Source organism: Schistocerca piceifrons, chromosome 6 (assembly GCF_021461385.2).
Source record: "Schistocerca piceifrons isolate TAMUIC-IGC-003096 chromosome 6, iqSchPice1.1, whole genome shotgun sequence".
Classification (NCBI taxonomy): Eukaryota; Metazoa; Arthropoda; class Insecta; order Orthoptera; family Acrididae; genus Schistocerca; species Schistocerca piceifrons.
The window spans coordinates 29,399,800-29,414,101 of record NC_060143.1 but is presented as its reverse complement, the minus strand read 5'-3'; the positions used below and the strand labels follow the sequence as shown (position 1 = coordinate 29,414,101).

The 14,302-nt window shown below is 39.9% G+C and overlaps 1 protein-coding gene across 1 annotated transcript in view; it reads right to left on the bottom strand.

Annotated features, from left to right (window-relative positions):
• LOC124802831 (dynein axonemal heavy chain 2) overlaps positions 1–14,302 on the bottom strand; it is a 1,031,222-nt gene that overhangs the window by 968,627 nt on the left and 48,293 nt on the right. The window lies entirely within an intron of this gene.

Here is a 14,302-nt window from a genome sequence, read left to right as displayed (position 1 = left end):
AAAAGTGTGTCTCTGGTCCTTCCTGCTATGATGTAGTATTGGATAATTCACACAGTAAATTATAATATACCATTTGATTGCACAAATCTTTTAATGAGGGATAATGAGATACTCCATATATACCAAGACGTTTGTAAGACTTACATACCCAGTTGAGGGTTAAACAATGTTGCAAAAAAAAAAAAAAAAAAAAAAAAAATCAGTAATGGATTTACAAAACCTTCTGGGAGTTACGTTATCCATAAGTATGCACGTACCTTCTGAAGTATGCACGTACCTTCTGAAGCTTAAAGGACAGTCTTTACCTAAACAGTCAAATTAAAACAGTGGTCTAACAATGTCATGGCAATTTATTCAACAATGTTTTCTATAATGCCTTAAATTATACTGTAAAACATTTCTTCACAGATGAATTTACAGAAATTTTTGGGGGGTAATTTCATCTGTAAGTAGGGGTGGATTTACATCTGTTTTGTTGCTGGGGGGGGGGGGGGGGGGGGTGCAGGGGGCAAAAGTCACCCTCAAGAAATGCCGGTAGTTCTGGCCTGTTTGGCAATGTGGAAGGAAGGCTGGTCCCAAAATACAAATGCCAATTATCCCATATATTCCAGATGCACTGATGCTCATGTTTCTCTGTCACCATACCATGGGGGCTCTGCACACTATCCCACAGACGACTATTATGAAATTTGAAGATACCACCCACGTAAAGGTGGGCTCATCTGTGAATAGGTTGGATGACATAAATCCTGGAATTGTGGTTGCCTGGTGAAGAAACCAGTGACAAAACTGCTCCCGATGTGGAAAGTCTGTCACTAGAAAGCCCTGCACACGCTGTAAGTGGTAGGGTAGTAACAATTGTCATGGAGAATGTTCCACACAGTCATCTGGTTTACCCTGTACTGGCATACCAACTGCCTGGTCATCTTCCACAGTGTTAATCACATTTCCCTCCAAGTCTTGTGTCCAAACATTTTGGGTACATCCTTCATGATTTCCTGCTTCCTGGAACAACTCTGTCTGCAACAAACGGCAAAACACTATTGCAAACACTGAATGCTGTGATTGTTGTCAGCTGGGATAGGTCTCCTTATACAACTTCACTGCATCCCACCCATTCGATTTGCCTTTCCCTAAGTAAACACCCTGTCGATTCGAATACAGGACCACTGTGTGCAATACTGTATCACATCCACTACAGGAAGAGTCAGCAGGAGAAGTGAATCAGACACGAAATTACCAATTACTACCGCGGGCTACAGCATGACGTATGAGGAACAGTACCACCCTCTAGGAGGACACCATGCATACTGTAACTATGGTTGCACAGTACTATTAGACTGCAGTCTCTGTAACAAAGTATGATTGGATATATGGTCTCCAGCATGGAAGCCATGCGTTTCCAAACATAAGTTCATTAGATGTTTTTTTGTTCCACATCCTCTCATTGATCAATCCCTGGAGTTTGTACACAGTGGAAAAAAGCACCCTGTATGACCTACTATATTAGTGGGACTAATGTTAGCTTGGAAAAAGGTACTGCTTCCTCAATTATATCAAACAGCTGCTGTCTATGCCCTCTTCTTTATGATGAATATAGTCATTTTCTGTGTAAGTAATAGGAATTTTCAATCCTTGAACATAGATAATCAGATAATTTGTAGAAAGAGTAACTAATGAACTGATTTTAATTTTATTTTGAATTTGTGAAATTCCCACTTTCTTGTTTTATGTTACCTGGGATCTTACAGAAGACATATTCACCAAAATATGTAACCCACTTTGAACCACATATAATTAAGTCCAATGAAAATTATTTTTGTGTCTTGTATTGTGGTTGTGCATAACACATTTCTGCTGAGACTGCTTTTTATTATCAACAACATATACAGTATTACTAGGATAAAAGTGCTGGGAAGTGAGTGTAAGAGCTCAGATATTCTCAAAGGGTCCTCTACAATATGGGGATTATCTTCTTTACACAAATATTCTTACTTGTCACTTCTGTTGAAGACATTAATAGTGTAAGACAACATGAGTGAAAAAAGTAATATATAAGGACATTCACTTGTTGTTAGATCAACAAAATGAGAGTGAGGCTTATTTTTAAGTTAAAAATAAGCTGAACTGTGTATCCTGATCACTTAACATAAGAGTCACTTCCACTTCAACTTGTTATCAGAGACCTTTACCTCACAATGTTTCATTTGGTGTATGAATATAAATGTCTAATTCTGATGCTAGTTAGCAGAAGATGTTGGAGTAAAAAAGGCAGATAAACTCACAAAATCTAATTCAATTAAAAAAGATGTCAATGGGAGAAAAATGGGAAGCAGAGTATGCAGAAAATTATGCAAATATTAAATGGGAGCAGTTTTTATCTTTATTTAATTATTACAATAATCTTCCATGTCCTGTCAGCAAAAGATTAGTAAACAAGAACCAAAAAAAAAAAAGCTGGCTGATTGGAGGGATACTCCATACAAGAAATAAACTTGAAGTGTATTATGTGCTCTCCAAGCGGGGCACTGCAGTTTCATCATAGAAATTAAGGCATTATTCATTAAGACAGCTGTATATAAGGCAGAGAATACTTAAAAGACTTATGATTTCTCACAAATGTAGAGAGAGGAAAAGTTACAAGATTGACAGAGGACATCTGCCCACTAAAAGATAACACAAGTGATACAGGCCATCTACAAATAGCAAACATCTTTAACACATACTATACAACTGTGGAAGCTGCATGGACAAAACAAAATAAAACAGATGAAGAAAGTGCAGTTCCAATATTCCCACACATAAAACACACCACAGCATTCATCCCAGCAACTGATATCGAAGTTTCAAACTTAATAAAGAAACTTAAAGTCAAACATTCATCTGGCTTAGATGGTGTTACCTCATACCTCATAAAGAAATACAGGGAAAGTATACTAAAGCCATTACCATTTGTGATGGATGCTGCAGCAGAGGAGTGCATTTCCAGATTCACTATAAGCAAGTAATCCATAGCCTGCATTTAAGAACAGAAATGGAGGTGAATTAGGAAACTATGGATCAACATAATTGATCTCCACTTTTGCCAAAATATATATAAAATGATAATGAAGAATAGAATTGTAAGTTTTATAAATAAATTTAAAATACTACACTCATAACAACATGGTTTCAGAAACGAGAAACCAACAATGAGATCACCAACTGATGTAGTTGAACATATTCAGGGTTCACTAGACAGACAAAAGGAGACGTGCGGAATCTTCATGAACTTGTCTAAAGTATCTTGACTGTGTAAATCAGAGGTATCCAACCCATGGCCCACAGGCTGCAGGTGTCCCAAAGCAAGTGTCAGTGTGGCCCAATAAGTGAGAACTTGTCACACCACTGGCAAAAGATCCACAAAATTCTGTTAATTTTTTTTTTTTCAGCGGTTACTATTGGTATATTAAATGTGGGCTAAGAATGGTCGTCTTCTTCTAATGTGGCCCAGGTAAGCTAGAAGTTTGATGTAATAACTTCAAGTTGAACAAATATATTTCAAGGAAGACGCTATACACGAAAGTCACAGATCAAGTAAACAGAGTAAGATGTGTGTACACTTTAACAGTCAAATCATAACTGAGTCCAAGTCTAGCGGCCGCTGGCTGGTTGGCCGCTTAGGTGGTGGTGCTGCTGCTGCATGGCTGGCAGACCGCGCCGCATGTAGAGGACACGTGTAACCATGCGGCGGCACTATGAAAGATCGGCGAGTCACAACATTTGGATACCCCCCCAGTGTAAAATCATTCCAGGTTAATGAAGAAACTCTATCAGTATACAGTTTGAGGCAAATGCTATGAAACAGTCAAATTGTAAATTGTAAATAGGGAACAGTGCACAGAAATCAGACATACTAGTGGGAGAAATATAATTAATTACAGATCTGAATTACAAATTGTCAGACATGGTATGCTGCAAACTTCCATGCTTGGCCCAATACTGCTGTTCTCTTCATAAGTTATTTCCCAGAATATATAAAACAGAAACTTAAAATTTATGCTGACAGCACTACTACAGTTGATACAAAAGAGGAGTTTGAAAAGGAAGCATACCTAAATACTGAAACTCAAAATAAATAACTAGTACAAAACAATCTTCTTATAAATCAATCTAAATTAACAATGTCTGTAGTGTTCCAAACTAAACAAAGTGAAATGTATAAAGTAAATATCACATAGAATAATAAGGCAATTAAAGAAGTAAGCAGCACAAAATTTTTAGGAACCATTACAGATAAGCATTTGACACCAGGAGGAGCACTTAGATGTACTGGGTGAAAAGATAAACACAAAGATTTTCAACATGCATAAAACAGTAAAAGTTGTGAATGATACAGTTCTCAGAACACTGTCCTACTCAAGTGCGCAAGATAGTTACTTAAAAAGAATATTTAAAATTCAGGAAGGAGCGGTGAGAAGTACAGCGAAAATGCCATCCAACAACTTGTAGACAGGCTTTTGTACACCATAATACAGTATTTTGACGTGTACTCACTGTATACATATCAGCATACGACAGCACTGACAGCAAGTGATAAACCGCTCCTAAATGGATCATTCCATGTCAAGCATCCCAGTTCAGAAGATGATTCCAGCTCGACCGTCATCAATTTTGATGAAATCTGTGCAGGGTGTACCTGAGGGACCTACATGAACTTATGCAAAGTTTCAGGCTCACCTGTAACTTGGTTGAGGTGCTAGAGCCATTTTCGTTAAGACCACTCCTACAGAGACCAATAAATCGTTAAGAAATCATCAAGTTCGGCATTCCACTGTTCCTAATGTAAAAGAGCTAGACTCTTGCTGGGTATAGTGGTACAACTTTGTGTGCTCTACACACAAATGTTGCAAGTAGAGTTCAGAAAGCAATGCATTTAGCATAATCTCAGTTCAAAATGGGCAACAAATCATGTTGCGAGAAATTTGCCCCATAGTTTGAGGCATAAGTAGTGGAGAAAGTGCACTATGGACCTGGTCTTTTGCCAAACTACTATCTGTCTGGGTGTTTAGTATATCACAAATTTTTTCCTGGCTTATGTGTTTAATTACTGTGCTACCATCCTGTAAATCTGCTAAAAAACGCCCGCATCTCGTGGTCGTGCGGTAGCGTTCTCGCTTCCCACGCCCGGGTTCCCGGGTTCGATTCCCGGCGGGGTCAGGGATTTTCTCTGCCTCGTGATGGCTGGGTGTTGTGTGCTGTCCTTAGGTTAGTTAGGTTTAAGTAGTTCTAAGTTCTAGGGGACTGATGACCATAGCTGTTAAGTCCCATAGTGCTCAGAGCCATTTTTTTTGCTAAAAAACATGAATGTATCAGAATAAACCCGTGTTCAAAGTCACGTATCTCAAAAGGGACTCCTACCACATTACATTCATTAATACCATTCAACAGAGCACATTTCATTCTATTAGAAAAACTTATTTTCATTTTGATGTCTCTTTGGGTAAGGTGCAAAAAATTCGCCTAAACTATTGACTTTTTTGGTAATTCGGAAAATCCTTGCTTTGGTCCATTGTGGCTATGCCACTACCAACGTCAAGACTGGTGACCCCATCACCAAGGGGCCAAGCCTGATAGTCATGCAAGGTCAGCCATGGGTGGGTTTCTTTACTGCAGGTTCCCAAGCCCGAAAGTGGGTGTCTAGCAGGTTCCCAATCCCGAATGCGAATATCTAGCAGGTTCCCAAGTCTGAATGTGGGTATCTAGCAGGTTCCCAAGCCTTTTTTGGATCTCTCTGTGGTTCCGAAGCCATAATACAGAATTCTTCAATTGTTCAATGTTTTAAATTTTTTGCTGATGTCCAAAACTATTGCTTCCAGCAGACTGTATTGCCACCCCATCATTGAAGCAGCTGAGACTGGTATGGCTGCAATTATCTGTTGTTCTGGGATCCAGCATATGTCTCTTCTAGTAGGCCAATGAAATGATTGGGCAGCTCCACGAGGATGCATGAAATTAATCAATGCATCTTTTTCTCCACATGAATCTTCACAGGTATTTCCTATCCACCATTTTCCATCATAAACACAAGCAACATACTGGCCAGGGTGTAGTTCATTAATGGTAACATGTTTAGTAGCAACTTTAGCATGTTGGCTAACATTTGCTTTTAAGGACAATGTATCATTTGATACTCTGTGAATCTTAAGTCGCTTTTCATCAATTGGCACAAAATGGTGATGGTCTCTTGTACCAGACACTGTACATCCATTCTCAAAACGTTTCCCTTGATCAATTTTTGCATCTTCAATAATTTCTTTTGTAATATAAATAAATTCAATGCCATGAACATTTTTTTTGCAATATTCAAACAGATCAGTTGGTGTTAAGATTTGGTTGTCAATTGGGCTAAACGCTTAACTGTGCCTCCAATTTCGTCACACAGTGATTTCTCATGGCTTGGTCCAAAAAAATTCCATTCTGCAGTAATGATAAAATCTTTTTGATGATGGCAAAGATTTAGGAAGCCCTTAAAATTTTTGTACTGTGCTGCAGAAGCATTGCTAAAACAATGAATACGCTTAATTTATTTAAAAATGCACTTAAGGGATTTGATCAAGTACGTTAAAAACACATGCACTGCAACTGTGTCATGTCGGAGGCAATCACTGATTATGCAGTAGCTGACACTCTTTAGGTCTTCATTACCTTTGTAGTAAATGACAAATGACTATTTTCCCAATGGAATACCTGCACTGCGTCTTGGACAATAAAGGAGTAATTTTCTGCGAAATCCATTAATATAATCAATTCTCCTGGTTTGAGACCTTCTCTAGTGACCTGCAAATGCTTGCTCTGATACTTTGCAATGTAGTGGTGAGTAGAAAGGGCCAACAGTTTTGTAACTATAGTTCAATGAATTCCTCAACTGTCATTCCTCTGGTTTCAAGTGTATGTCTACCAGTGTGAGTCCATTGTTTGAACTGAATTGTATTCTCAAGATCAATATCTGCGAAAGCGCTTTCCAAATATTCATTTAGAGCTTCTGTTCCTGGACATACTTCACAGAGATGAAGCACGCAAGCCTTTGTTTCCAAATTACAGACAATTTGGCTCAGTAAAATTTTGTAATCTCCTTTTATTGGGCTATGTGCCAACATTAGTTTCACATTTTGATGCATTGTGCAGACACAAACTGAATGTGAACCAGCTGTGCCCACAGTCACACACCACTTTGGCCTAGATTCATAAAATTTGGAAAATCCAATTTCCGGTCCATTTTTATTTCGGGACGCAACAAACATTTCTTTTCAGTTGTTCAGTAATTTGTATTTCTGTTTTTTAACCTTTTCTCCATCTATCCGTCCTTTTTTCCTGGACAAATCCGACTAAACTCTTCACCATAAAAATGTTCTATGACTCTTGCCTTCACATTCTCACACCTTCACATTCTCACAAAGCTGTTTCTCACATTTACCTTTAGGCTGTGCCAATATTCCCTGTTCAGCTTTTAACTTTCTAGCCTTCCTTACTATTCTTTCTGAAATACAAAATTCTTTCATAGTCTTTTTGATAGACCAGCTTTGGGGAACTAAGGTCAAAATTTGAATTTTCTCATTATTATTTCATATATGTAACTTTTCTTTCAATTCTTGGATCAGCTCAATGTAATCTGAACAAGTCAAGCATTGCTTGCTTGTGGAAGGTTGCTCCAATTCACTAGGATCAGTCCTCCTACTTCTGCAATTTTCTTAATAATTGCACCTTCAACTTGTATTTTGCACTTTGCATATCCTTTTGTATCCCTTGCATCAATTCGTTGAAATTTTAATGGAGGTATTCCAACAGATGTTAAGTTTGTATTCAAATTGTGACCAACATTAGTCTCATCATCTTCATCTGACTGATACGTAACGTCCATTTGTAAATATTTCAGTGTATCAAATTCTTTTCTACAGGAAGGGCACATTTTTTGGCCTGGTTTAATATCAGACACGGTTATCCTTTTTAGTAGGTCAGCTGTATCTATGCTGATTGAGCGCAAGCTTTTTCATGCAGTGTGGTTTTTCTTGCCAAATGGGTTGCAGCATGATCTTTGCAAAAATTCAAATCTTTTTAGGAGTAAAGCTTCATGATGGAAGCATACTTGACTATTTTCAGAAGAATGTATACCACTCCGTCTAGTATGTAATTGTTGTTCTTGTAAGGAAAGTTGGTTTACAGCTTTCAGTCATTTTAAGTCACTGTATGTCATTAAATGGCATGGGGAATCAGTATTTCCACAACTGCATACATTAACTTGATCTTGTTCTTCCATTTCAGCAACAACTTGATATGTTTCAGACACTAAAATCAAATTGTCGAGTCCTAAATAAAGAAAAGAAATAAAATTAATAAGCATTCAGCTTCCCAAAAAATAAGTAGCAGTCTCTAGTACAGTTAAATGGTAAAATTTACCAATGAACCTGTCACAAACAGGTTTAAAATCACTGAATGAGCAGCAAAATTAATATTTAAACAATGAAGACATCATAATCAACAAAATTCCAAATTTTAGGCGAGATTTTTGCACCTTACCCAAAGAGACATCAAAATGAAAATAAGTTTTTCTAATAGAATGAAATGTGTTCTGTTGAATGGTGTTAATGAATGTAATGTGGTAGGAGTCCCTTTTGAGATACAAGACTTTGAACATGGGTATATTTTGATACATTCATGTTTTTTAGCAAATTTACAGGATGGTAGCACAGTAATTAAACACACAAGCCAGGTCAAAATTTGTGACATACTAAACACCCAGACAGACAGTAGTTCCGCAAAAGACCAAGTCCATAGCACACTTTCTCCACTACTTATACGTCAAACTATGGGGCAAATTTCTCGCGACATGATTTGTTGCCCATTTTGAACTGAGATTATGCCAAATGCATTGCTTTCTGAACTCTACTGGCAACATTTGTGTGTAGAGCACACAAAGTTGTACACTATACCCAGCAAGAGTCTAGCTCTTTTACATTAGGAGCAGTGGAATGCCAAACTTGACGATTTCTTAACGATTTTTCGGTCTCTGTAGTAGTGGTCTTAACGAAAATGGCTCTGGCACCTCAACCAAGTTACAGGTGAGCCTGAAACTTTGCATAAGTTCATGTAGGGCCCTCAGGTACATCCTGCACAAATTTCATCAAAACTGAAGGTGGTCAAGCAGGGAGCCCTAGGGCACTTCATGTGGAATGACCCAAATAAAGAAGCACATGACCACGAAATAAGAGGAAGGGAGAATTATTACACAAAACAGCAAAATCACAAACTGACAGCTACCAAAATCAATTAAGGAAGTAAAGATAGTAGGCTAAATTTATTTAAAAATTGTTTCGAAGTATATCTTACAGAAAAATTTGAGTGACTATTAAATATGAAATTTAATATTACCCGTTATACTGTAACAGAAAAAATGAAATAACCTCATATGGGCCTGTAAAATGTAATCCTGTTTTCTTTACTTTACACTTATTGCATACATACTCTCACCTGAAAATTATCGGCTAGTTATAAATAAACTATTCCTTGTATGAAACTGCACAATATGAGTCTCTGTGAGATTACGACTTAAATTAGTTGTTATGAGCCTTCAGCAGGCCATTTGATTTACCAGCTGAGCTGTGTCTGATGAATTTGACACCCTAGATCGGTACCCTTGTGTCATCAACAAATATTGAAGTGCTACCAGTATATATTTCAGTTTATGAATTGCCATTTAGAGGCATTGAAATATCATTTAAAAAGGTTAAAAATATTGGTGAACATGGTGCTAGTTCTCATGGAACTTCACACCTATTATATTATCCCATCCTGAGTTTAGTTTTAATCCTGTGACACCGCAATGCTTTCTTGCACTCTTCTAAATCAAATACCATTATTAGTCCCTGGAATTTAGCAGCAAGATATTTTTATTATTTAACTCTACTGTGACTTCATTTGTCTTCTTTACCTTCGTCTGAGGAGAATAATTTACAAAAGTCAAACTAAAATGGATTTCAGAAATTCAGCTAACAAAAATAATATGTTTCATCATTAGTCACTTTCTAAAAAAAGCTCTCAAACTATGGAAATGGAAAGAGTGAAATGGACTAGTAATTACAATTCGTTTGTTTGTCTCCAGCTTTATAGAAATGTGTTACTAGTGCTACAGAAATATTTCAGTCTGTCATGTAATGTACCATGAGACACCGACAAATTGGAAAGACAGTATAGGGGTAGTTGCTATAATATATCTGCAAGTCCAGGACTGAAACCTTCTGACAGATTAAAACTATGACGAATGTAGTCTTTCAACAGGCAATGCTCTAACCAATTGAGCTATCCAGGCATGACTCAAGGCCAGCCCTCACACCTGACTTCTAACTCCCACCCCCAACAAACTACAGTACGAGCACCCTTGCCCACAGGGAGTCATGCCTACACAGCTCAGTCGGTAACAGTATCACCTGTTACTGAAAACTGTGAAAGGAATTGAAAAAAAGGTGTGTGTGTGTGTGTGTGTGTGTGTGTGTGTGTGTGTGTGTGTGTGTGTGTGTGTGGGCGGGTGTTACTATCATATATCTGTACGGGGTCCAGTATACATCTACTGCCCAACCATACTGGAGGTGCACAGCTGATTTCATAAATTATTGTTAAACTCTGACTTTACTCGTACTTTTACATAAATTCTCAGTTCATTTGTAAGCACTATAGTACAGTGAAAAACTGCTATACTTTATGCACCAGTCTACACACTATGTTAACTATTCATGTTATTAAAGTGTTTGCCTATTCGGCACAAGTCGTGTTGATAGTTACGATCTACTCCATATTTCTGCGTCTCTCAAAAACGTAGCCTGTCTTTGACAACGGGGCCGTGTTTCAGGCAATAACACATTTTCTATCAGCCAACTCATGATGAGGTGCAAGTCTGAACGTCAAAGGGCTGACCATACAGACCACATCAGCAATCCGAAACGCTGAATCGCTTCTTATGACCGTAAAAGCGGCGTTATCAGTATAAGGTCTCCAGGCAACATCTTGAAAGTACAGTTCCAATCGTTACCTTCAGCAGCCTCCCCTTCTTCCTCGGATGAGCTGAATTCACTGGAGATGCTCGGCAAACTTGCCTCAGTTTCCATTTCAATATTTAATTATTAACTGCAGGTACCTAAATGTTTGATACCTAATAATAATTACAACGTAGTTACTGCACTCTCTTTGCAAACAGTTCAGTCGCCAAGGGAACGTAACTTCAACCCTCATATTAACGATACAAAATTGTGTTCTAAACTATGGCACATATATTGCATAGTATTTCGGCACTTTGAAGAAGCCCTACACAGACAGTTGGTAACACCAACAATGGCTGTGGAAGGTTCTTATATGTCTCTCTTAATCGGCATTAAGGTGAATACCACATTTCATTTCCCTGGTCTCGATTTTCTTCTTTTATTTTTTTAAATTATCTCTTATATGAGGCACACATGACAGAGTGTACCGTAGTTATCTACAAGTGAAATCGTTGGCGTTTTTTGTCCCCCTGTTCAATGATCACTTTTCGCTGTACATTTCTTGTTTGCCGATAGGCTACCCAAACTTCTGTAAAAAATAACTCCTCAAACAAACAAATAGCTGATAAACGAGAAACTGCCTCTGCAATGTAGTACGTGCATACCATTAAATTCGTTTTAAAGTGTTATTCTCAATACATTGTTTTCATATGCAACTAAAGTGACGCCACAGTGGTAGCGGGAAATGTGAAATTTCCGAGATGCCATGGATAATTACAAACCGTGTTACAGACGGCTCCTCGTCGTTTTGCGATTGTTGACTGTGGTTATCATCTGCTATGTTTGTCTGATTAGCTGAGTAGTAACATGCTTGCCTCCCATGCAGCATGCCCGCGTACGATTCCCGGTGGCAGTATTTCGAAACATGAACATTCTGTCGCAGTTATCGTAGTATAGTTGCTGCTGTAAGTCATTCAATTACAGGGGTTTTTTTAATTTTATTTCTGAAAAAAGTGAAAATACAAACTTCGTAATTTATGAGACCAAACACTGTATAAATTGTGGATTATACGCAGGAAGTAGTTCCAGAGTGCGATGTGCCAGCTGTTAAACTAACAATGAGTTATTCGAAATGCCTATATCAACGAATGTAATAAGACTCTAAAATCTTGGAAGAACAACGTGTCTGTCGATGATATTTACATGCCAGCTGTTGGCTAGTTCGCCATTGCAGACAGCATTTGCGGCCCTCTGTGTCACTTCTTTTATGGATGTGTTTCTTTCCCCTGATTTATCCCTGTCCGAAATCTATGGTCGGATCCAACATCTTGGTTTCGTCTTCATCGTATTTATAACCTGCACTATAACATTCATATCCGCCCACATGATTTCAATTTATGCCATTCTAAAAGCTGTGCAACTAAGTAGAATTTGTTGCGTCCTGTGTGACATATATCACGCTGCCACTACAGCAAGCCACAAGCTGTAGCGCCTCACTAGATGCATGTGTGAACACTGCTTCACTGAAAATCCCGTGGCGTCATTCAAGTAGCGCCACTTATGGCCATGCCACGATAGTTAGTGACGTCACTTCGTTCCCATACAACTGAATTGACTCATTCAAATGCCATCTCGTGGCTGTATTCTGGTTTTCGTGTTAGAAATTTTGTCATGTTTTTGTTTTTTGCAGAACAAAAGCATTGTCTAATGAAAATGTTATGCCCCACGGAAACAATTATTAGGGTTTTTTCCTGATCAATGCACATACAGAGTGTGGGAAGAATAATTTGAAGAGGTTGAAAAAAATCAGCCAACCAGTTGCAAACAAGAGGTTTATTTAACCCTTGCCCTAGACTTAGATGTTTATAAAAATCCCTTCCTTAGCAGGACTGGGGCTTAAAAATGTGTGTAAACGATTACAAACTATTTTTACATATACAATAAAATACACTCCTGGAAACGGAAAAAAGAACACATTGACACCGGTGTGTCAGACCCACCATACTTGCTCCGGACACTGCGAGAGGGCTGTACAAGCAATGATCACACGCACGGCACAGCGAACACACCAGGAACCGCGGTGTTGGCCGTCGAATGGCGCTAGCTGCGCAGCATTTGTGCACCGCCGCCGTCAGTGTCAGCCGGTTTGCCGTGGCATACGGAGCTCCATCACAGTCTTTAACACTGGTAGCATGCCGCGACAGCGTGGACGTGAACCGTATGTGCAGTTGACGGACTTTGAACGAGGGCGTATAGTGGGCATGCGGGAGGCCGGGTGGACGTACCGCCGAATTGCTCAACACGTGGGGCGTGAGGTCTCCACAGTACATCGATGTTGTCGCCAGTGGTCGGCGGAAGGTGCACGTGCCCGTCGACCTGGGACCGGACCGCAGCGACGCACGGATGCACGCCAAGACCATAGGATCCTACGCAGTGCCGTAGTGGACCGCACCGCCACTTCCCAGCAAATTAGGGACACTGTTGCTCCTGGGGTATCGGCGAGGACCTTTCGCAACCGTCTCCATGAAGCTGGGCTACGGTCCCGCACACTGTTAGGCCGTCTTCCGCTCACGCCCCAACATCGTGCAGCCCGCCTCCAGTGGTGTCGCGACAGGCGTGAATGGAGGGACGAATGGAGACGTGTCGTCTTCAGCGATGAGAGTCGCTTCTGCCTTGGTGCCAATGATGGTCGTATGCGTGTTTGGCGCCGTGCAGGTGAGCGCCACAATCAGGACTGCATACGACCGAGGCACACAGGGCCAACACCCAGCATCATGGTGTGGGGAGCGATCTCCTACACTGGCCGTACACCACTGGTGATCGTCGAGGGGACACTGAATAGTGCACGGTACATCCAAACCGTCATCGAACCCATCGTTCTACCATTCCTAGACCGGCAAGGGAACTTGCTGTTCCAACAGGACAATGCACGTCCGCATGTATACCGTGCCACCCAACGTGCTCTAGAAGGTGTAAGTCAACTACCCTGGGCAGCAAGATCTCCGGATCTGTCCCCCATTGAGCATGTTTGGGACTGGATGAAGCGTCGTCTCACGCGGTCTGCACGTCCAGCACGAACGCTGGTCCAACTGAGGCGCCAGGTGGAAATGGCATGGCAAGCCGTTCCACAGGACTACATCCAGCATCTCTACGATCGTCTCCATGGGAGAATAGCAGCCTGCATTGCTGCGAAAGGTGGATATACACTGTACTAGTGCCGACATTGTGCATGCTCTGTTGCCTGTGCCTATGTGCCTGTGGTTCTGTCAGTGTGATCATGTGATGTATCTGAC